Consider the following 21,844-nt stretch of genomic DNA (forward strand, 5'->3'; position numbering starts at 1 on the left):
CACCAATTAGAAGTCTCCTATAAAGTAGGCAGATGGTAAATGGTTTATGCAAGCCCGGGGAAGGAAAGACTTGATCATGCAGATGCTCCCACTTGGTTACTGTTTCCAAAGAGAAATGTAAGTAAGCTCAGGACTGAAAATCATGCATCTGTAGAATGGGTATAACCCATGCCCTGGGCAGCTGCCAGGAAGCTGATAGACTAGACTACTTAAAGAATCCAGTGCATGGTTGGGAACCAACAAGGGTCCTTTTCGCCCTTCCAGATCCCACAACTGGAAAATCCCAGAATAGTTCATCCTCAGTTGAAATTTTAAACACATTTATTACAAGCACTATAAGCACGGTGGGTTGTCTCACCTCAGCTCTCCCAGGATCATTGTCCTCAGGAAATCCCAGGCCAGTGCATCAGGAGCTGTGACTGCAGCCTGGGTGCCTGAGGCAACGTGCTAACTGACTCACCCAGAGGACCCCAGCCCTGGGCAAACAGAGACCCAGCCTCACTCCTAACGTACAACTCCAACCTTGGGTGCCAATTACCGTTCTTAAAGGAGTACTACAGGAAATGATTAACATGAACTGGAGAAATTCTTCATTGCATATATGTTCTCAATCACAAAGAAATTAAATAAGGTAATTCCTAGGTAACATTAAATAGTATCTCATAGTTGTATTCTCAACGCAAAGACAGGAGGCTGCTGCTAACCATTGCTCCCTAGAGCCCAAGAACTGTAGGAGCAGGTTTTAGATGAATCACCCATCTAATTTAACCTTCACAACAACCTACCAGAAAGGTATTGTTATCTCCTTTTTCTGACAGACAGAGGGGAATGGGAGGTACTGAGTCTCGTAGAAGCAGGTGATAACCTTTTAAACCGCAAAGTTGAGACTGAAACCAGCTCTTACTGATTACAAAGTCTGTCTTCCCTATTTTTGCTGCCAACCTCTGTCAACAGCAACATTGTACTTTCTGGCAGGAACCTGACAGGCATCATTGTGTCCTTCATAACTCAGCCATAACCCAATTAAGAATCCTTTACCTTAATTACCTTAATTAGGCTAAAGACATCATCTTCACATGCTGATCAGCCTCCGGGCCACAGTGCCTGCTCCGTGAACACCATCTGTAGCCTCAGCAAGGGGGCTGTGTGCGAGGTGAAAAGGGGGCTGAGTCTAGAAGGACAAAGCCTGGCCTGTGGGACTGGCTCTGCCGCTTACTGGGGCCTCGTGCAAGGCACTCAGCTTCTCAGAGCTTTGTAATACTCCCAACCTTCCCACCTCACAAGGCCTCCGGCAGGATGTGTCACACTTTGTAAATGGAAAATCTTTCGGAATAAGGGCTCCTCAGAGGAAGCGGCAAGTATCATCTGAGCCCGATGGCACAAGCACAGTCCTACCACATAGTAGGTAACACCCACTAAATTAAACCAAAGAACTAACAGATAGAGGGGTCTTTTTAAGTTAACATACAATAAAACAGACTTTTATTGTTGCATGATTTTGTGAAGTTTAACATGTATAGAGATTCATATAAACATGATAATCAGGATACAGAACAGTGCCAACACCCCAAAAATACCCCTTGTGCCATCTCTTCGAAGTCACCACCTCTTTCCACCCTTCACCACTGATCTGTTCTCTGTCACTATAGTTTGTCTCTTCGAGAATGTCACATAAATGAAATGACACAATATGTAACCTTTGAGCCTGGCTTCTTTCCCTCATGGTGATGTCTGTGAGAGTCATCCACAATATTCTGTGTATCAGCACTTTATTCCTTTGCATTGCTGCATAGTCATCCATGATGTGGACATACTGCGATTTGCTCAGCCAGTCACCAGCTGGAGGGCATTGGGGTTGTTTTCAGCTGTTGGTGATTGTCAGTAGAACTAGTATAAACATTTGCGTACAGATATTTGTGTGAACTACACTGTTAGTTCACTTGGGTAAATAGCTACTAGTGTGATTGTTGGATCATATGATAAGTGTATGTTTAACTTCATAAGAAACTGCCAAACTGCTTTCCCGAGGGCTATGCCGTTTTACAGTCCCACCAGTAGTCTATCTCGCTGCTGCACGTCTTCACCAGCACTCAACAGGGTCAGTATTTTTAGTCGTTCTGATAGGTGTGCAGTTGTATCTCACTGTGGTTTTAATTTGCATTTATATAGTGGCTAATGATGTTGAACCTCTTTTCATGTGCTTATTTACCATTTGTATATACTCTTTGATGAAGTGTCTATTCAGATCTTTTGCCCACTTTTTAGCTGGGTAATTCGTTTTCTTATTCTCGAGTTTGAGGGTTCTTTACACGTTCTGGACAAATGTCCTTTGTTGTACATTCAATATACAAATATTTTCTCTCAATTTATTGTCTGTCTTTTCATTCTGTTAACTGTATTTTACAAAACAAGTTCTTTTTTAAATTTTGATAAATTTCAATTTAACAATTTTTTCTTTTATGGTTTGTGCTTGGTGTCTTATATAAGTACTCACTGCCTAATCCCAGGACAAGAAGATTAACTTCTATATTTCTTTTAAAATTGTATAGTTTTAAGTTACATATTCAAATCTATACTGCATTTTGAGTTAAATTTTTATATCAATCTCTTTTTGCATTTGGATGTACAGTTGATCAAATACCTTACTGAGAAAAGTATCCTTTCTCCATTCTGTTCCTAGACTTTCCTCAAAAAACCGTTGGGCGAGTCCACATAGGCTTTCTACTCTGTTCCTTTGGTTTGCATGTCTATCCGTTTGGAAATCCCACACTGACTTCATCACTGCAGCTTTGTAGGAAGTCTGGGCATCAGGTAATGTGATTCCTCTAACTGTCTTCTTCTTTTTTCAAAATAATCTTGGTTATTCTAGTTCCTTTGACTTTCCATATACATTCTATAATCAGCTTGTCTATATTTATAAACATCCTGCCAGGACTTTGACTGGGATTGTATTTAACCTGTAAATCAATTTGGGGAGAACTGGCATCTTTATATTGTTGATTCTTCCAATTCATAAACATAATATAACTCTCCATTTATTTAGGTCTAAATAAGAAATCACAGATTTTTTTCCATCAACATTTGATGGTTATTAGCACTCAGATTCCCTACATGTTTTGTTACATTTATGTTCAGTATTTCATTTGTTAGACTTATTGTAAATGGTATTATCATTTAAATTTCATTTTTCTATTGTACATTATGGGTAAATAGAAATATGATTGATTTTTTTGAGTGATTTTGAATACTGCAACTTTGCTAAATCCACTTATTATTTCCAGGAAGGATGTGGAAGTTTTTTTGTGTATGTGTGTGTTGTCAATTCTTTGAGCTTTTCTATACAATCATGACATCTGAGAATAGAAACAGTTTTATTTCTTCCATTCCAATCCATATGCCTTGTATTTCTTTTTCTTATCTTATTGCAGTGGCGTAATTCCAGTACCATGTTGATAGGAATAGTGAGCCCTGCTTTGTCTCTAACATGGGGGCAAAGCATTCCATCTTTCATCACTAAACATACTGAGCGCTGAAGGTTTTTAGTAGAATCCCTTTATCAGATTGAGGAATTTCCCATCTATCCCTAGTTTTATTAGAGTTTTTATCATTAATGAAGGTTGAATTTTGTTCAATGCTTTTTCTGATACTGGTATGATAATGTGTTTTTCCTTCTTCAGACTGTTGATATGGTGGATTACATTGTCGACTTCAGAATATTTAGCCAGTCTTGAATTCTTAGGATAAAACTCTACCTGTTCATGGTCTATTATTTTTTTTCATATATTGCTTGGACATATATTTACTAATATTTTGTTGAAAAGTTTATGTTAGTTTTTCATGAGGAATATCAGTAATTTTCTCTTCTTGCACTGCCTTTGTTTTCAGTACCAACAAAATTTCTAACATCACAAAATAAAAGCTTGTCTTCAACTTGCTGAAAGAGGTATGTTTAATTGGTGTAATTTCATCTTTAAATGTTCAGTAGACATCTTCAGTGAAACTACACAGGCTTGAAGATTTTTTAATTGGAAGGTTTTTAACTAAAAATTCAATGTCTTTCATAATTGTAGGACCATTTGGGTTATCTATTCAGTCTTGGATGAGTTTTGGTAGTTTGCATGTTTCCAGGAATTGGTCTTTTTCATCTCACTTGTGGAATTTATGTGCCTCGAGTTCTTCATATTGTTCCTTATTATCCTTTAATGCTTGCAAACTCTGAAAGGATATCCCTTCTTTCATTCTTGATAGTGGTAATTTATGTCTCCTTTCCTTTCAATTTGTTAGTCTTGCTGCACACGTCAATGTCATTGCCTCTCCTAAGAACTAATTTTTGCATTTATTAATTTTTTTTCAGTTTTCAATTTTATTGATTTCTGCTTTTATGGCTACTAATTCCTCCTTTTGCTTGCTTTGATTTTTTTTTTGTTCTAATTTTTTTTAGTTTATTGAGATGGCAGCTTAGGCTCCTGAGATGAGAAAGTTTTCTTTTTTTATTGAGGTATAATTGACATGAAACATTATGTTAGTTTCAGGTGTACAACATGATTCAGTATTTGTGTACGTTGCTAAATGATCACCACAATAAGTCTAGTTACATCCATCACCATACATGGTTACAAAACACTTTTTTCCTAAGATGAGAACCTTTAAGATCTACTCTCAGCAACTTCCAAATATGCAATACAGTGTTATTAACTATAGTCACCATGCTGTACATTACATCCCCATGACGTACTTATTTTATAACAGGAAATCTGTATCTTTTCACCTCCTTCACCCATTTCACCTACCCCTCAACCCTCACCTCTGACAGCCACCAATCTGTTCTTTGTATCTTGAGCTTGCTTTTTGTTTGTATGTTTGTTTTTAGATTCCACATAAAAGTGAGATGGTACAGTATTTGTCTTTCTCTGTCTGACTTATTCCACTTAGCATAATGCCGTCAAGGTCCACCTACATTGTGGCAAATGGCAAGATGTCCTTCTTTTTTACGACTGAATAATATTTTATTATATGTATACACACCACATTTTTTTTTATCCATTAATCCATTGATGGAAACTTAGGTTGTTTCCAAATTGTAAATAATGCTGCTGTGAACATTGGGGTACAGATGTCTTTTCAAGTTAGCATTTGCATTTTTTCCAGATAAATATCCAGAAGGGGAATCGTTGGGTCATATGAGAGTTCTACCTTTAGTTTTTTGAAGAAATTCCATACTGTTTTTCATAGTGGCTGCACCAATTGACATTCTCACCAACAGAGGGCAAGGGTTCCATTTTCTCCACGTTCTCGCCAACACTTGTCGTTTCTTGCCTTTTTGATGATAGCCATTCTAACAGGTATGAGAAGATATCTCATCGTGGTTTTGATTTGCCTTTCCATGATGATTAGCGATGTTGAGAAACTTTTCATGTACCTGTTGGTCATCTGTATGTCTTCTTTGGAAAAATGTTTATTCAGATCCTCTGCCCATTTTTTAATCAGATTGTGCTTTTTCTCTTGAGTTGTGTGGGTTCTTTATATATTTTGGATGTTGACCCCTCATCAGGTATGTGATTTGCAAACGTTTTCTCCCATTCAGTAGGTTGCCTTTTCGTTTTTTTCATGGTTTCCTTTGCTGTGCAGAAGCTTTTTAGTCTGACGTATTCCCACCTGTTTATTTTTGCTTTTGTTGCCTTTCCTTTGGTGTCAAATCCAAAAAATCATCACCAGGACTGATGTTAAGGAGCTTATCACCTATGTTCCTTCTAAGAGTTTTATGGTTTCAGGTCTTATGTTCAAATCTTTAATCTATTAGAGTTCATTTTTGTGTATGGTGTAAGAGGGTCGTCTGGTTTCATTCTTTTCCTTGTGGCTGTTCAGTTTTCCCAACACCATTTATTGAAGAGACTGTCCTTTCCCTACTGTATATTCTTTTCTCCTTTGTCATAAATTAATTAACCATTTATGTGTGGTTTTATTTCTAGGCTCTCTATTCTGTTTCATTGATCTATATGTCTGTTTTTGTGACAATATCCTACTCTTTTGATTACAATGGCTTTGTAATATAGTTTGAAATCAGAAGTGTGATGTCTCCAGCTTTGTTCTTTCTCTGGATTGCCTTGGCTATTCAGGGTCTTTTGTGGTTTCATACAAATTTCAGGATTGTTTGTTTTATTTCTGTGAAAAATGCCATTAGAATTTTGATAAGGATTGCATTGAATCTGTAAATTCCTTTGGGTAGTATGAATATTTTAACAATATTAATTCTTTCAATCCTTGAGCATGGAATATCTTTCCGTTTGTTTATTTCTTCTTCAATTTCTTTCATCAGTGTCCTATAGGTTTCAGTGTACAGTTCTTTCACCTCCTTGCTTAAATATATTTCTAGGTATTTTATTCTTGTTAATGCAATTATAAATGCAGTTGTTTTCAGGAATTATGCTTTTCTAATGTACATATTAATGTTATAAAATTCTATCTAAGCACTGCTTTTGCTGCATCCCCCAAATATTGATGTTTTATTTTCATTTTTGTTCAGTTCAAAATATTTTCTAATTTTCTATGAGATTCTTCTTTGATTCATGGGTTATTTGTAAATGTTGTTTAATCTCCAACTGTTAGAAAATATTACTGTTATCGTTCCTTTTTCGATTTCTAGTCTAATTTCATTATGGTTAGAGAACATATTTTGTATGATTTCAATCATTTTACATTTTTAAGTTTATTTTACAACCTAGCATGTGGTCTATCTTGGTGAATGTTACATCTGCACTCGGAAAGAATGTGTTCTCTGCTATAATTAGATGGAGAGGTCTGTCAAATTAGATTTCACTGGTTAATGATGATGTCAAATCCTTCTACATACACCCTTGCTGATTTTCTATATCAACTTCTATCAGCTACCAAGAAAGGGCCAGCCCTGGTGGTCTAGTTGTTAAGATTCAGTGTTCTCACCACCACAGTTCATTTCCTGGTCAGAGTAAACCACAATGCCTGTCTGTGGGCTGTCATACTGTGGTGACTGAATGTTTCTATGATGCTGAAAGCTATGTCACTGGTATTTCAAATACAAGCATCAAGGTCACCCATGATGGACAGGTTTTGGTAGATCTTTCAGACTAAGACACCCTAGGAAAAAGGACCTCGCCACCCACTTCTGAAAAAATTGCCCGTGAAAACCCTATGAATAGCAGCAGAGCATTGTCTGACAAAGCACTGGAAGGTGAGAGAATGGTGTAAAAAGACCCCAACCTGAAACTCTGGACTCATTAAATAATAACTCCTCATTCTCCTCTTGCCCCAGTCCCCATCAACCACCATTCTATTTTCTGTCTCTAAGAATTTGACAACTCATATGAGTGGAATCACACAATGTTTGTCCTTTTGTTACTGGCTTATCTCACTTAGCAAAATATCTTCAAGATTCATCCATGTCATTGCATGTGTCAGAATTTCCTTCATGGTGAAGACTAAATAATGTTCCATTGAATGTATATACCATAACTGGTTTATCAATTCCTTCCTTGAGTGACATTTGGATTATTGTAACCTTTTGGCTATTGTGACTAACACTGCTATGAACATTGGTGTATGAATATCTGTTTTAGCCTCTGCTTTCAATACTTTTGGGTATATATTTAGTAGTGGAATGGCTGGGTCATGTGCTAATTCTGTGTTTAATCTTTTGAGGAATTTCTACACTGTTTTCTGCAGTGGCTGCATCATTTTACATTCCCATCGGCAATGCATAAGGATTCTAATTTTTCCACATCCTTGTCATCACTTGCTATTTTCTGTTTGTTTTTATGTAATAGCCATCCTACACTTAATGAACATTTGTATACTTGCTGTGTGTTCTCTCTTATTTCCCTGTACGACTTCCTTCTCTCTCTGCCCCACTAGACTGCGTGGCCTCAACTCAGCCTCTCAGCGTCTAGCACGGCACTTGGTAGACAATAGGATTCAATTAATGTTTGGTGAATAAGTGAATGGCTGAATAAATGAATGCCTGCTAGGGTGAGTGGGTTAATAGCGTTTCTAGCTCATTACTTTGCCACTCCATTTACCCCTCTTTTCTGGGCACGTTTTATGGCCCAGTCTGTGGTCTGTATTGGTGAGCAGTCCATGTGAGCTCGAGGGAAATGTGCATTTTGTAGTTGTTGTATAATACAGTATTCTATAAATGTCAATTAGATCAAGTTGATTGATAGTTCCGGACCGATCAACTATATCATGACTGATTTCAGCCTGCTAGGCCTGTCAGCTACTGAAAGAGACATATTGAAATAACCAGCTATAACAATGGATTCCTTTATTTCTACTTTCAGTTCTACCTGCTTTTGCCTCACATATTTTAACACTGTTGTTGATGCACACACATTTAGAATTATTATGTCTTCTTGGAGATTTGATGCTGTGATCATTATGTAATTATCCTCTCTGTGTCTGATAATTTTCTGCATTCTGAACTCTGCTTTGTTTAGAATTAATATATCTACTCCAGCTTGTTTTTTATTAGTGCGAGCATAGTATATCTTTTTCCATCCATTTACTTTTTTTTAACCTATCTGAACATTTATATTTATCGTGAGTTTCTTACAGACAATGGGTGATTGGGTCTTGTTTATATTTTATACACTCTGATAATCTTTGTCTTTTAATTGGTGTATTTATACCATTCAGATTTAAAGTGACTACTGATATAGTTGGCAAATATTCATCGTATTGGTTGTTTAATATGTTTTGAATCTCTTCTTTTTGCCTTTATTTTCCTATTTTTCCCACCTTCCCTGGTTGTAATTGAGCATGTGAGATAATCTTATTTTATCTCCTCTACTAGCATATCAATTTTACTTTTTAAATAATAGTAGTCAATTTTTTTAAACTGTGAGTTTGAAATATACTTTTTTAAACTAATCTAAGTCCACTTTCAAATAACATTATACCTTTTGATGTGCAGTGCAGGCATTTTTTAACAACGTATTCCTGTTTACTTCCTCTCACCCATTATGACATCATCTTTATTCATTTCGTTTTCCATATACCTGATATACTGTTATTATTACTTTAAACAAATTCTTTTATTCAGTTAAAGATTTTTAAAAATATTTTATTTTACCTTCATTTATTTATTCTCCAGCACTCTTTCTTTCTTTATCTAGACCTGATTTTCTCATCAATATCATTTCCTTCTCCTAGAATGACTTATTTTAGCAATTTTTGTAGGGTAGATCTGATGGTGATAAAGTTCCTCAGTTTTTGCTTCTCTTTTGAAGATAATTTTGCTGGATATAGAATTCTAAGTTGGTGGATTTGTTTTTCAACATTTTAAATATTTTACTCCACTCCTTTTGTTTGCATGGTTTCTGAAGTCTACCTTTTACCACCTTGTTCCTAAGTTTTCTCTCCTCAGGCTAATTTCAAGATTTTCTCTTTGCCTTTGTCTTCCTGCGATTTGAATGTCATATGCCTAGGTATGGATTCGTTCTAGTGTTCTCTGGGCTTCCCAGATCTGTGTTTTGATGTTTTTCATTAATTTTGGATAGTTGTCAGCCATTATGCCTTTAAATATTTCTTCTGCTTTAACTCTCTCTCTTCCCTTCTGGTATTCCAATTGTGCATAAGCTACACATTTTGAAATTTTTCCACCATTCTTGGGTGCTTTGTTTTTTGATTTTCATTATTTTTGTCTTTGCCTTTCAATCTGGGAAGTTTTTGTTGACCTGTCTTCAAAACAACTAATTCTCTCCTCACTCTGTCAGTACTTATGAGCCATCAAAGACATTCTTCATTTTTGTTAGTATTTTTTGTTTATAGTATTTCCTTTAATTCTTTCTTAGAGTTTATATTTCTCTGCTTACATTACTCATCTATTCTTGCCTGCTGTCTACTTTTTAAATTGCATCCTTAACATATTAATCTTAGTTCCTTTAAATCCCCTGTCTGATAATGCCAACATCTGTATCGTGTATGAGCCTGCTTCTGATGATGTCTCTTCATTATTTTGTCTATATTAAATAAATATAGCATATTGTCTAATTCACTCTGATGCTTACTCTTTTTGCCTGATCAATATCTCTTAGAGATATTTTCGTATCAGTTCACAGAAAGCTACTCCACTTCTCTCGTTGGTGGTGGTGATGTTATGCCTTCTGGCATGCCTTGTGGTTCTCTTTATTGGAAGCTGAACTTGATGTATCAAGTAATAGGAACTAAGGGAAATAGCACTTGAGTGTAAGGATTTGTGTCACTCTGGCTAGAAGTTCAGCTATGTGTAATGTTTGCTCTAACTGTAGGTGCCACAAGCGTCCAACTCTTCCAGTGTTCTTCTTCCTCTCCCCTGTTAACTTTGTGCTTCCCCAATACTCCTCCCCACAGAGAGTCTGCACATTGTAGCTCCTGGAGCTGTAATCCTCTTTCATTATGCTGGAGCTCCGTTGGTGTGGTGGAAAGACATGAGGAGAGAGAGCATGCTCTAATCTTAGGATTAAATCCCTGTCTTTCAGTGGACCAGTATCTCTGGGCTGGGAGCTTCAAAAGAGTTAGCTTTTTCAATTTTTTTACTCTTAGGTTAGATAGGAATCCTAGAGAGGGCTGGAGCCGGAAAAATGCTCTTCCTTCAGGCAAGAAGAGGTGCTGGAGAAGTGTTCTCCCCCAGAGAGAAGCCTCTGTTAAGTAGAACACTCTGGGTACATTTCACAAGGGTTTATCTTCACTTTCCACTGCCAGATTCACTACAGTTTTTTCTTGAGAATATGGTGGTTCCTGGAGGTCAAACCAACAAAAGTATGGGGGCCTCCTAAGACTGAAGCCCCCAGGAGTTTCACTCTCACCCTAGTCCACACTCAGCCTCCAGGAGTTTGCCAAAATTGCCATTTATGTGAGATCTGATCAGTTTATGGCTCCAGCAGCTTCTGCTCCAGGTGAGCACATCTGGGCTGTGACTCTGGATTTTCCATCTCTCCAGACAGTATGGGACTGAACAGAAGCTCCACCATCAGAAAATATATGAGCAGCCTTCTCCATGGTCTCTCTTTAAATTTTTGAAAATTATTTGTTGAGTGCCATCACCATGGCCTAGTGGTTAAGTTTGGCATGCTCCACTTCAGCAGCCCTGGGTTCACAGGCCGAGATCTGGGGCATGGACCTACACTACTCCTCAGCCATGCTGTGGTGGCATCCCAGATATGAAAATAGAGAAAGGTTGGCACAAATGTTAGCTCAGGGCTAATCTTTTTCAAGCCAAAAAAAAAAAAAAAGCAGAAAGAAAGACAGGAGGATTGGTAACAGATGTTAGCTCAGGGCTAATCTTCCTGAGCAAAAATAAAAATTATTTGTTTATTGATAGATAGCTAAATTCACATTGTTAAAAAATAAAAAATAATGCGGGCCGGCCCCATGGCCCAATGGTTAAGTTTGCACGCTTGGCTTTGGTGGTCTGGGGTTTTGCTGGTTTGGATCATGGGAGCAGACCTAGCACTACTCATCAGGCCATGCTAAGGCAGCATCCTACGTAGAAGAACTAGAAAGACCTACAACTAAGATATACAGCTATGTACTTGGGGTATTTGGGGAGAAGAAGAAGATGAAGGAGAAGAAGAAGAAAAAGAAAAAGGAAGATTGGCAATAGATGTTAGCTCAGGTGTCAATCTTTAAAAAAAAAAAAAAACAGAACAGTATAAAATGTATGCTTTGAAAAGGCCCCCGCTATCTACCCAGTTCTCACCACAACCACTTGTGAGTAACCACAGTTATTAGTTTCTTCTATATCTTTCTCCTTTCTTTATGTACATACAGCAAATTAATAGTATTTCTTAGTACTCTGCCTCATTTAAATAAATGTAGCATACTGTACAATTCACTCTGATGCTTACTCTTTTGGCCTGATCAATATCTCTTAGAGATATTTTCGTATCAGTTCACAGAAAGCTACCCCACTTCTTTCTGTAGCTGCAGAGATCTCATTGTATAAACACATTGTCTCATATTGATGAATATTTGGGTCATTTTCCATCTTTTGCTAGAACAAACTACTTCAATTAATAACCTTGTGCATACTTTCTTTTGAGCACACACGTGCATAACTGTAGGATAAATTCTCAGAAAAGGTACTGCAGAGTCAATGATATCTCCACCTGTACCTTTGCTTAAATATTTCCCAGCTGCCGTACTTAGAGGTGGCACTATTTTTTTATTCCCACTGATAACCTGTGACAGTGAGTACCTTTTCCCCACAGCCTCCTCACAGCCAGTGGTTGCATCCTTCTGAGGGGAGCTATTCCAACGCCACACAATGGGCTAGGTTAGATGAATCGCTCTACTTGCCCAACATCAGCTCACCAACCTAGCCACCATTTACCCTCCTGTAACTGCCAGAGGTGCACGACAGAGACTTGCAAAAGATCCTCAACTCTGCTGTGCCTTGACGAGAACACCAGCCACTCTCAGGAGGAGACTGACGCCACTCTAGGTCTATTTTTCTTTTCTTTTTTCTAAAGTTTTTTTTACTGTGGTCATAATAGTTTATAGCATAGTGAGATTTCAGTTGTACATTATTATTTTTCATACACCATATAAGTATGCCCCTTCACCCCTTGTGCCCACCCTCCACCCCCCTTCCCCTGGGAACCACTAATTTATTCTCTCTGTCCGTAGTTTGTTCATATTCCACATATGAATAAAATCGTATGGTATTTGTCTTTTTCTGTCTGGCTTATTTTGCTTAACATGATGCCCTCAAGGTTCCTCCATGTGGTTGTAAATGGGACAATTCCATCTTTTTTATGGCTGAGTAGTATTCCATCATATATATACACCACATCTTCTTTATCTAATCATCAGTCGATGGGCACTTGGGTTGCTTCCACATCTTGGCTATTGTGAATAATGTAGTGAACATAGGGGTGCATAAGTCTCTTTGAATTGTTGACTCCAAGTTCTTTGGGTAAATACCCAGTAGTGAGCTAGGTAAGTCATATGGTATTTCTATTTATAATTTTTGAGAAATCTCCATGCTGTTTTCCACAGTGGCTGCACCAGTTTGCATTCCCACCAGCAGTGTATGAGGGTTCTCTTTTCCGCACAACCTCTCCAACATTTGTCATTTTTTGTCTTGGTGATTATAGCCATTCTAACGGGCGTAAGATGATATCTAAGTGTAGTTTTGATTTACATTTCCCTGAGGATTAGTGATGTGGAGCAACTTTTCATGTGCCTATTGGCCATCTGTATATCTTCTTTGGAAAAAATGTCTGTTCACATCTTCTGTCCACTTTCTGATTGAGTTGTTTGTTTTTTTGTAGTTCATTTGTGTGAGATCTTTATATTTTATAGAGATTAACCCCTAATTTGATATGTGATTGGCAAATATTTTCTCCCAGTTGGTGGGTTGTTTTTTTTTTTTTATTTTGATCGTAGTTTCCTTTGCTTTCCAGAAGCTCTTTAATCTGATGAAGTCTCACTTGTTTATTTTTTCTTTTGTTTCCCTTGTCTGAGTAGATATGGTATTCGAAAAGATCCTTCTAAGTCTGATGTCAAAGAGTGTACCACCTGTATTCTCTTCCAGAAGTTTTATGGTTTCAGATCTTGCCTTCAAGTCTTTGGTCCATTTTGAGCCTATTTTATGCATGGGGAAAGATAATGGTCTACTTTCATTCTTTTGCATGTGGCTGTCCAGTTTTCCCAGAATCATTTATTGAAGAGGCTTTCCTTTCTCCATTGTATATTCTTGGCTCCCTTATTGAAGATTAGCTGTCCATAGATGTGTGGTTTTATTTCTGGGCTTTCAATTCTGTTCCACTGATCTGTGTGTCTGTTCTTGTATCAGTACCATGCTGTTTTGATTACTATAGCTTTGCAATATGTTTTGAAGTCAGGGTTGCCATGTCACCAGTTTATTCTTGTTTTCCAGTATTGCTTTGAATATTTGGGATGTTTTGTTGCCCCACGTGAATTTTAAGATTCTTTGTTCTATTTCTGTGAAGAATGTCATTGGGATTCTGATTGGGATTGCATTTAATCTGTAGATTGCTTTAGGTAGTATGGACATTTTAACTATGTTTATTCTTTCAATCCATGTGCATGGAATATCTTTCCACTTCTTTATGTCATTATCGATTTCTTTCAGTAATGTCTTACAGTTTTCTTTGTATAGGTCTTTCACTTCCTTGGTTAAATTTATTCCTAGATATTTTATTCTTTTTGTTGCAATTGTAAATGGAATTGTATTCTTGAGTTCTTGTTCTGTTAGTTCATTCTCTGAGTGTAGAAATGGTACTGATTTTTGTAAGTTGACTTTTTACCCTGCAATTTTGGTGTTGTTGTTGATTATTTCTAATAGTTTTCCAGTGGATTCTTTAGGGTTTCCTATATATAAAATCATGTCATCTGCAAACAGCAAGAGTTTCACTTCTTCATTGCCTATTTGGATTCCTTTTATTTCTTTTTCTTGCCTAACTGCTCTGGCCAAAACCTCCAGTACTATGTTGAATAAGAGTAGTGATAGAGGGCATCCTTGTCTTGTTCCTGTTCTCAGAGGGATGGCTTTCAGTTTTTCACCATTAAGTATGATGTTGGCTGTGGGTTTGTCATATATGGCCTTTATTATGTTGAGATAATTTCCTTCTATGCCTCTGTTATTGAGAGTTTTTATCAAGAATGGATGTTAGATCTCATCAAATGATTTCTCTGCATGTGTGGAGATTATCGTGTGGTTTTTGATCCTCATTTTTTAATGTGGTGTATCACGTTGATTGATTTGTGGATGTTGAACCATTCTTGTGTCCCTGGTGTGAATCCCACTTGATCGTGGTGCATGATCTTTTTAATGTAATGCTGTATTTGGTTTGCCAATATTTTGTTGAGGATTTTTACATCTATGTTGATCAGCAATATTGTCCTGTAATTTTCCTTCTTTGTGTTGTCCTTGTCTGGCTTTGGTATCAGGGTGATGTTGGCCTTGTAGAAAGTGTTAGGAATATTTCCATCTTCCTCAATTTTTTTGAATAGTTTGAGAAGAATGGATAATACATCTTCTTTAACTATTTGGTAGAATTCTCCTGAGAAGCCGTCTGGTCCTGGACTTTTATTTTGGGGGAGGTTTTTGATAAGAGTTTCAATCTCTTTACTTGTGATTGGTCTATTCAGATTCTCTATTTCTTCTTGATTCAGTCTTGGGAGGTTGTAAGAGTCTAAGAATTTATCCATTTCTTCTACATTGTCTAGTTTGTTGGCATATAGTTTTTCATAATATTCTCTTATAATCTTCTGTATTTCAGTGGTACCTGTTGTAATTTCTCCTCTTTCATTTCTAATTTTATTTATTTGAGGCTTCTCTCTTTTTTTCTTAGTGAGTCTGGCTAAGGGATTGTCAATTTTGTTTATCTTCTCAAAGCATCAGCTCCTTGTTTCATTGATCCCTTTCACAGTATTTTTTGTTTCAATTTCATTTATTTCTGCTCTGATTTTTATTATTTCCCTCCTTCTACTGAGTTTGGGCTTTGTTTGTTCTTTTTGTAATTCTGTTAGGTGTAGTTTATTTGAGCTTTTTATTGTTTGTTAACATCGGCCTGTATTGCTATAAATTGCCCTCTTAGGACCACTTTTGCTGCATCTCATTTAACTTGGTGTGGTGTGTTTTCATTATCGTTTGTCTCCAAATATTTTTTGATTTCTCCTTTTATTTCTTTGACGAAACATTGGTTGTTCAGTAGTAGCATGTTGTTTAGTCTCCACAGTTTTTCTCCTTTCCCTGCTTTTTTTTTGTAGTCCATTTATAGTTTCATAGCATTATGGTCAGAGAACATAATAGATATGGTTTCAATCTTCTTAAATTTATTGAGGTTTTCCTTGTTTCCCAATATATGGTCTACCCTTGAGAATGTTCCATACACACTCAAGAAGAATGTATACTCTGCTGTTTTTGGATGGAGTACTCTGTCTATATATGTCTATTAACTTCATCTGATCTAGTATTTCATTTAATTCCACTATCTCCTTCTTGACTTTTTGTCTGAATGATCTATCCATTGAAGTATGGGGGGTGTTGAGGTCCCCTGCTATTATTGTGTTGTTGGTAATATCTCCTTTTAGGTTTGTTAATAGTTGCTTTAGATACTTTGATGCTCCTGTGTTTGGTGCATATATGTTTATAAGTGTTATGTCTTCTTGCTGGAGAGTCCCTTTTATCATCAAATACTGCCCCTCTTTGTCTCTCATTGCCTTTTTTATCTTGAAGTCTGCTTTATCTAAGTATGGCAGCACCTGTTTTCTTTTGTTTGCCATTAGCTTGGAGTATCATCTTCCATCCCTTCACTCTAAGCCTATGTTTGTCTTTAGAGCAGAGATGTGTTTCCTGGAGGCAGCATATTGTTGTGTCTTGTTCTTTAATCCATCCTGCCATTCTGTGTCTTTTGATTGGAGAATTCAATCCATTTACATTTAGAGTGATTATTGATATATAAAGGCTTAATACTGCCATTTTATTGAAGGTTTTCCAGTTCTTCTGCATATCCTTTTTTCTTGTCCCATGTATATTGGGCTACCAATTTTACTAGATAGTTTTCTTTGTTGGTTTTCTTCATTTTCTCCTTATCGTATACGTCTCTGTTCTAACTATTTGGTTTTGTGGTTACCATTAGGTTTGTATAAAAAGTTTCAAAGATGAGATAGTCCATTTTATGATTGCCTCATTTCCTTAGAATATACTGATTCTGTCCATTTCCTCTTCCCCTTCTACATTATTTTTCTCATATCTTATTCCATCTTGTGTTGTGAGTTTGTGGTTAAGGTGATGATATAATTTTTATTTTGATGTTTTCCTTTTCTTTATCCTTTATGTAAGAGTTAAGTGTTTACCAACCTGATCTGATAGAGAGCCACCAATTTCTGATTGTTGCCTACCTATTCATCTCCTTGCTCAGGGATTTGTAGGCCCTTCCCCGTTTTCTTGTTTTTCCCTTCAGGTGTGGGAACCTTCTTGAGGATTTCTTGTAGTGGGGGTCTTGTGGTGATGAACTCCCTTAGCTTTTGTTTATCTGGGGAAGTTTTTATTTCTCTGTCATATCTGAAGGAGATTTTCACTGGATAGAGAATCTTGGCTGGAAGTTTTTGTCTTTCAGGATTTTGAATATATCACTCCACTCTCTCCTAGCCTGTAAGGTTTCTGCTGAGAAATCTGCTGAAAGCCTGATAGGAGTTCCTTTGTAAGTTATTTTCTTCTGCCTTGCTGCCCTCAATATTTTTTCTTTGACATTGACGCTTGCCAGCTTTACTACTATATGCCTTGCAGTAGGTCTTTTTACATTAACATAGTTTGGAGTTCTGGTATCCTCTTTGATGTGGATTTCCATCTCCTTCCCCAGGTTTGGGAAATTCTCAGCTATTACTTTTTTTTTTTTTTAAAGATTGCCTCCTGGGCTAACAACTGTTGCCAATCTTTTTTTTTTTTTTTTCTGCTTTATCTCCCCAAACCCTCCCTGTACACAGTTGTGTATCTTAGTTGCAGGTCCTTCTAGTTGTGGGATGTGGGACGCCACCTCAACATGGCCTGATGAGCGGTGCCATGTCCATGCCCAGGATCCAAACCCTGGGCCACCGCAGCAGAGCACGGGAACTTAACCACTCGGCCACGGAGCCGGCCCCTCAGCTATTACTTTTTTGAACAAGCTTTCTGCTCCATTCTCCTTCTCTTCCACCTCTTGAATCCCTATAATCCTTATGTTGCATTTCCTAATTGAGTCAGATATTTCTCTGAGAACATCTTCATTTCTTTTTAGTTTTAGTTCTCTTGTCTCCTCCCTCTGAAGCATTTCTATAGTATTGTCTTCTAAATTACTAATTTGGTCTTCCATATTGTCATTTTTGTTGTTTAGGAAGTCCAGATTTTGTTTAATCTCATCCATTGTGTTTTTCGTCTACAAAAATTCTGATTGATTCTTCTTTAAAGTTTTAATCTCTTCTGTGAAGAAGCTCCTGAATTCATTAATTTGTCTTTCTGTGTTTTCTTGTAACTCGTTAATTTTTTTTTGATAGCTATTTTGAATTCTTTCTCATTTAGGTTGTGGATTTCTGTGTCTTGGGGGTTAGTTTCTGGGTACTTGTCATTTTCCTTCTGGTCTGGATATTTGATATACTTTCTCATATGCCTTTATGGTGTGGATTTTTGCCTCCACGTTGCATTATTATCTGGTCACTGCTGCCACCTGCTGCCACTGGGTGGGGATCAGGTGCTGTGTATTCTGGGTGAAGCACAATAAGGGGCTCCCCAGCTCTGGCCACTGACTCCTTTTCTCACGGTGCAATGCTCTGACTGATGGCAGATCTGGAGCACTGTGCAGGGGGAAGGGTGCTCTCCTTCCCCTGCACTTCCCCCAGCTTCCACTTCTCTCTCTGTGTGGAGCTCTGGGAGATTGCAAGACTTCAGTGCCAGGTGGAGGAAGGAACACTTTCTTTTCTTTTCTTTTCTTTTCTTTTTTTTTTTTTTTTGAGGAATATTAGCCCTGAGCTAACATCTGCTGCCAATCCTCCTCTTATTGCTGAGGAAGACTGACCCTGAGCTCACATCCATGCCAGTCTTCCTCTATTTTATATGTAGGACACCTACCACAGCATGGCTTGCCAAACAGTGCCATGTCTACACCTGGGATCTGAACCAGCGAACCCCAAGCTGCTGAAGCAGAACGTGCACACCTAATGCTGTGCCACCAGGTCAGCCCTGGATCACTTTCTTATACCTGCATGCCTCCCCCAACCACTGCCTCTATCTTCATGTGGTGCTCTGGGCACTCACAGGGCTCCATGTGCCACTGCTCCTCTCACTGCATCACTCTCCCAGAGAATGTGGGGCTGGAGCACAGGGCTGGAGTGCCAGGCAGGAACCGAACACCTCTCCACAGCTAAGCCACTCGTCTAACAGGCCCATCTCTCACTGTGCCACTCTCCCAGCAAACATGGGGTGGAGTGTGGGGCTGGAGTGCCAGGTGGGAACAGAGGACCCCTCCCCAGCTGAGCCACTCCTCTAACTGGCCCCTCTCTTACCGCGCTGCTCTCCTGGTGAACATGGGGCTGGAGCACAGGGCTGGAGAGCTGGGCAGGAACAGAGTGCCCCTCCCCAGCTGAGCCCCTTCTCTAGCCATGTCTCTTCTCTCTCTGCAGAGCTCCTGCTGAGCAGCGTTGCCTTCTTCCAGAGGATCCAGCCTCGCCACCACCTTCAGGCATATGGCTGTGTGGGTCTCCCAGACGTCTCCTGTGTTGTATGTGTGTCCTCTGTTGGTGTTTGAATGTCCTTTTCGTTGTATTTTAGAGGAGAGAGCCTGAGGGAAGAGCTCACTCCACCATGATGCTGACATCACTCCCAGTTCTATTTTTCCTGAGTCCAGATATGAGTCAACATCATATTACTCTCACGTCCCAACTCTGCAAGGGAGTCCAGTCCTCCTTTGCCAGATTTTGATGGGATCCACCCCTTTATCAGCCACAGAGATGCCGTCTCTGATATTCCCATGTGATTCTAACCTGTTATGGTATAGACAGACCTGTGACCTCCACTACGACTGTGGTGCCTTGCCTTTATGCTCTCTCAGCTTTATGGCCTCTAAAAATAGCAGCAGTCTTTTAATCAAGTGCTCACAGGGCACCAAGAGCTATGTGTACAACAATTCAGGGAGGGCTATTTAAGCATGTGGGTTGAGAGCTGGAATACTCTCATTTTACAAACATTAAAACTGAGTTCAGAGACTTAAATGGCCAAAGTTCTCACTGCTCCCAAACTGCAGACTTGGGAATCTAACCTGCCTGATGAGCTGTCAGTCATTACACAATATGGAGTGCCAGACCTGGCCATGGTGCATTGTCTCCCACATATTCGACCTGAAGTCCACCATCTTCAGTGTCCAGGACTCTTGGGATTTATGTGTGCTTGACCCCAAAGTGCCTGCTTTTAATTCCCCATGAACTTTCCTGTATAAAGGCTATACTTTTGTATTAAACAGTAGGCTTTACTTCTGAAATGAGTGAAAGAATGAAGGTAATGACAAGCTGGAGTGAAAGGTTAACTATATGTCTGAGTCAATGAATGAGCCTCATGCTACTTTGAGGTAGAGAATTAATTCCCAGGACCTACTTATTGTGCAGACCTGTTCTTGTGGGAGGTGTGATATCCTCCTTGGAGATGAGCTGGAGGAGTGGTAAAAGATGGCTCAGAACACGTGATTCAGGACTCCCTATGACCATAACAGGGGTTTTTGGTGATTGCTTTCACTGGCTCCTGCTTCACAGCAGTTGGAAAAGACACATGATGGAGGAACTGTCCAGTCTGGCAGCAAGACCAGCTTAGATGTCTCCAACGATCAAAACACTGACCAGAAGTATCCAGGCCTTACTGGTGAACACAGCTTCATCTCCAGGTTCCCGGTCATTTTCCTAACCAAGTGACTGTGTTCCTGCGTGGTTGTGTTCCTGCCTCTCCTCCCTCACCACCAGCACTGCTGATATATCTGCAGATAGAAAACTGAGAAAGCAATTCTCAAGAAAAGTGTAATACTGCACATCAATTTTGGGGAGGTGATGTGGAATAGGGCCAGGACCCTGGCCTACTTTATGCTCTCAAAATTTCATAAATCTCTCACAGTCAATCTGGTGCAAATCTGGGTTATGCCTATTAACGTTCCTGGTGCTATAAGAAACCTTTTAGATTTATTGTTAGCCACATCTGCAAACCAGTCCTGACAGAGGAATGAAACTTAATTGAGTCAGGGTGGCATCTTTTGTTCTGTTGTGTTTAGGGGGCTACACATATGCATGTGTTTTAAAGAAAAGAGGACAGCTGCATTGATTCAAACCCACTGAGGAGAAAGAGAGCTGCTTTGCGCTTTTGCTTTCTTGTCTACCAGTGTTAAATATTCTTTGTGGGGTTTTTTTTTCTCTTTTTCCCCTCTGTACCAGCCTTCTGGGATCCTCTCAATAGGGGCAGAATACTAGGCAAATGACTCTCAGGCATTTGCATTATCAGTATTTTGAGAACTATCTACATCTTGCATTTCATGAGCAAACACAGTTTAGGAGAACGAATACTGGACTTCCAAGTCCCAAGCCTCAGTCCTTGTTCTTTCTTTGTATTAGTTACCATGATCCTACCCAGAATAATAAACAACTTTCCTTCCTTGAATCAGGAATGAACTGTCACTTGGAACCACTCTCTTTCTAGCCAGGCAGCCTTGTGTAATGCAATGTGTCTGGTTCTTGGGGCTCAGAAGACCATGCACTCAAAATTAGGTCCCCTCACTACCCGCTGTGCAAACCTTGGCAAAGGGCTGCCATCCCCTGAGCTCACTGTTCTCATCTGTGAAATCAGAAGAATGATGCCTGCCTTGTGGGGCTGCTATGAGGGTTAACGTGATCACGTATGTGCGTTGCCTGGCACAGATGGGGCTCTGTGAGCAACATATCCTTCTGATGTGGGGCTGTACTCTTTCCCATCATGGCACAGGCAGCCTAAAACCTAGTGTGGGAATTCTTCAGCTCCTGGTCTCTCCCACCTCCTGTTGCTGACACCCTAAGGAAAAAAAACTGTCCATCCCAGTCTAAACCCTTCAAGGTATTGACTCTTACCCATCATACCAGGAAGAACAAATGCATTTCATTTTTCTTATCAGATTGAAAAGAAGATTTCTAAACCCAAACTCTACCTCAGCAGGAAAGCATGTTGTGGTTGACTAATGATGTCTGCCCTGGTCAAGTGAGGCATGAACTGGGTACCTGTGCTACACTTCACCTATCCCTGAGTGATATGGTGATTTTCTCAAAGCTAGCACATGGATTAGTATCCTGGCATCTTTAGTCCCCAGCACAAGGCCTGACATGG

The 21,844-nt window shown here is 38.8% G+C and overlaps 1 long non-coding RNA gene across 2 annotated transcripts; it reads left to right on the forward strand.

Annotated features, from left to right (window-relative positions):
* The first annotated feature begins 1,857 nt into the window (after nucleotides 1-1,857).
* LOC138918701 (uncharacterized) lies at nucleotides 1,858-19,970 on the forward strand. 2 transcript variants are annotated; one of them, XR_011428402.1, is made up of 5 exons: nucleotides 2,036-2,098; nucleotides 2,681-2,811; nucleotides 3,886-3,943; nucleotides 18,578-18,690; nucleotides 19,138-19,970. It is a non-coding gene; the product is annotated as an uncharacterized lncRNA (long non-coding RNA). The 2 variants fall into 2 exon arrangements; XR_011428403.1 differs by lacking the exon at nucleotides 3,886-3,943 and having other exon boundaries at nucleotides 1,858-2,098.
* The last annotated feature ends 1,874 nt before the right edge of the window (nucleotides 19,971-21,844 follow it).

The sequence above is a fragment of the Equus caballus genome, chromosome 18 (genome assembly GCF_041296265.1).
Source record: "Equus caballus isolate H_3958 breed thoroughbred chromosome 18, TB-T2T, whole genome shotgun sequence".
Lineage (NCBI taxonomy): Eukaryota > Metazoa > Chordata > Mammalia > Perissodactyla > Equidae > Equus > Equus caballus.